This window comes from Cupressus sempervirens, chromosome 4 (genome assembly GCF_028749045.1).
Source record: "Cupressus sempervirens isolate cs-2001-9-10 chromosome 4, ASM2874904v1, whole genome shotgun sequence".
NCBI lineage: Eukaryota > Viridiplantae > Streptophyta > Pinopsida > Cupressales > Cupressaceae > Cupressus > Cupressus sempervirens.
This window is the reverse complement of record NC_143121.1, coordinates 642,756,441-642,760,024: the sequence shown is the minus strand read 5'-3', so window position 1 is coordinate 642,760,024 and position 3,584 is coordinate 642,756,441.

Here is a 3,584-nt window from a genome sequence, read left to right as displayed (position 1 = left end):
TGATGTTATTCATATTTGTCAAATTATCTTATGCTTTACTCCTAGCATGTTAGATTTGCTTATGCTTATGTTGTAGCATGTTTTTGTAGTGATATCCTTATATGATAGTATCGACGATCTGATCGATAACTTAGGATGTTATGCATGGGGGATGGCTAGGGTTCATGATGGCCTTATGATGCTATTATGGTTGGGAGGAACCATGTACTTAGTTTTGTTGTTCTACACATTGTGATGTTTTCAATTATTGCTATATTATTTTAAGTACACTGCGATGTTACTTTCTGTACTTTCAATTATACTACTTATTAGATGGTTAGATGTTGTTTCCATCTTTTAGTATTTTATTTGAGTGTTTATGCCTGGAATTGTGGATCTGGTACTCCCTGGTGTGGAGAAACATTATCCCTTAGTTTTGTTATCTTTTTGTTTCTAGCTTCTTGTTCTGGGATCTCGCGAAAAATTGTGCATCCTCATGCAAGGATGCAAGACCTCGTGTAGCGTTTTGGGTTTCTTTGCATGGCCTTGGGCACTTTCTCTTGCAAAATCCAACACCAGTGTTGGGTGCTTTGGCTTTTTGGCCAAGCACTTCCTTGCGCCACATGGTGCACATCCTCATGTAGAAGGCACTTTCTTGTGAGGCATGCTGCACATCTTCGCACAAAAACCTATCATTCTATGGTCCTCACGTGGAAAATAGGGGGCATCTCCATGGGTTTTTAGGGATCAATTTTTGGTGATTCTAGTACCCTTTGGGATTACTTAAATTACCATGCTGTGACAGATCTTAGATTCCTTGTATGGTTGTCATTTTGGATTTTAGTTCTTGTTGTGTGTGTGTTAGTTTGGTAGTGTCATTTGGAGATTCATTGGTTGTCAAGATGGTGGTTAAGTCTTCCATTGTGGTCTACGTGATCCATGTATGATGTTTTCGTGTGCACTCATATTGTTTTAAAAAAATATCTTGGCTTGTATTTCATCCTTGTTCCAAAGATCTCCAGGCGAGACATTACATAATCTAACTATTCCTTCTGTCAGCTATACCATTATGCGGTGGTTTCCTTGGTGCACTCACTTGCCTCTTGAATTCTCTATCATTGAATTTTTTTTTAACTCATTTGAGGTGAATTCACCACCTCTATCTGATCTTAAACATTTTAGACTCTTTCCTATTTCTTTCTCAACTCTAGCAAGATACCAATTACACACTTGAAATGCATCAGAATTTTCCAAAAGAAATATCATAGACATCATTCTAAAAAAGTCATCAACAACTAGAATAAAGTATTTATCACCATAAAAACTCTGTATTCCAATAGGACCACACATGTCAATATGAACCAACTCCAAAATATCACTAGATTTTCCCTTTTATTTTACCCATTTGACATTGTTTGCACATAATTTTACCAGGTTTACTTAGTCTTGGTAACCCTCTAACTCTTTTCATCTTACTAATGCATATTAAGTTATCAAAGTTCACATGACATAGCCTCTTATGCCATAACCAAACATCTTTACATTGTGCAAATAGACAAGGATATTCAGCTAGGCCTGGATAGAACAAGTTACATATTGTTTTCTCTCCACTTCCAACTAGTTCGCTAGTAGCATTATAGATCTTTGCCTTCTTATTCTGGAAATCAACTCTATAGTCTAAACTTATCGACTGTGCCACACTCAAAAAGTTATATTTCAAACCATCAACCCAATATGCATTGTCACATTTGATCTTATCATTCAATTGAATTGATCCTTTACCCTCCACATAACATGGGGTATCATTACCAAACTTAACACTACTCCCATTATAATGCTCTAGCTTTTCAAACTTACTTGTATCACCAGTCATATGATGTGAGCAACCACTATCAATTATCCATCTATCATTCTTACTCACATGTGAGATCAATGAAATTTTCTCATCTTCAAAAAAATCATCTTTCATTGCAACATAAACAACTTCTTCATCATGATTATTAGAATTATTGTTAGAACCATCATCTTCAACAATATAGAAAGATGTCTTACCTTTGTTGTTGCAATCTCTTTTATTTGTGTTACCTCTGTTGTCTCTATTATCTCTCCTTCCTTTGTACTTGAAGTCTTTCGTCTCCTCTTTGTCATCTTTTTCAGGACATCTAGCAATAATATGGCCAACATTTTTACATGTCATTAGTAGGGGAATAATTATCAAAATTTGATAATTCAAAAGTAGTAAGTCTACCAATCAAACTGATGCAGAACCACACCTTGTAAAACTCAGGAGAAAAAAACTCACTCAACTAAGTTTCTTCAAGGGGCATCTACAACCTCCAGGATCACACACTAAAATCAGATTCAAAACAAAACTTTGAAAATAAATCTCCCAAAATTTCTTCTTGCTGCCTCCGGATAGACCTGCACTCAGACATGAATAAATTTCGAACCCAAAAATATTTACTCAATCCAACCGTTGAGATTTGGTATAACTAGGTTTCAAACAACATATAATTTTTTTAGAGAAATCCAACGGTTGAAACTCGAGATATTGACCACGCATCAGAGTACATTTTTTCTGCAAAACATTGCTTCTTGCTGTCTATAGATAGACCCGTGAACAGACATGTATAACTTTTGAACCAGACAATATTTTCTCAATCGAACCATTAATATTTTGTGTAACTAGGTTTCAAACAACATATAAAAATTTAAGAAAAATCTAACGGTTCAAACCCGAGATATTGACCCCGCATCAGAGTACATTTTTCTACAAAACATTGCTCCTTGCTGTCTCTAGATAGACCTGTGAACAAACATGTATAACTTTTGAACCATATCAAAACTCTTCAATCGCTCTAGTGAAGATGGGCGTAATTAGGCCTATAATAACATATCCAAAGCTCATGAAAATCCAACGGTGCATTTGAGAAATATTACCCACGCACTGAGATTAATTTTTTGCAAACATACCGAATTTGACCCAAAACTAAAACTTTTTAATCTTCTGAAAACTATCAACTTGTTTCCAGTGAGAAGATAAGAAAAATCCGTTCAAAACTCAGATCATCGAAAACTTGCACAAAGACAAAATGAAAAAAAACATTCCATATCTCTTCAAATTCGATTCTTTTACTACATAGCCGACTGGCTTTCATTTAAAACTGACTCTCTTTTTCTAATTAAAGGATGTGAAACGTTTTCTTTCTATTTAGAAAAGAAAATGTCTTTTATCCAAAAAAAGATCAGAATTTGAAACGTTCTTTTCCTACCAATATTAGACAGTCGTTTCCTAAATCAGGAATATTCTAAAAAATTGCCTACTTCCTATTCTTGGACTCTGAAAATCATTAAACACTCCACCTACGAATTAAAAAACTATTCTAATTTAAAATCCACACACCTGGTCCTAGGTGGCTATATCTGGAGAGCTCATCGAATTGCTACTCTAGGTATGCCACCACATGTAGGATGTTATTACAAACTTCAAAAACTAAAAGCATTTAAAACATAACATTAAATTTCCTATTACATTTTCAACAATGTTGCCTCCTATAGTGTTTCTCTTCTCTGCCACTGCAGCATACTCCCCTGTAGAATGAATC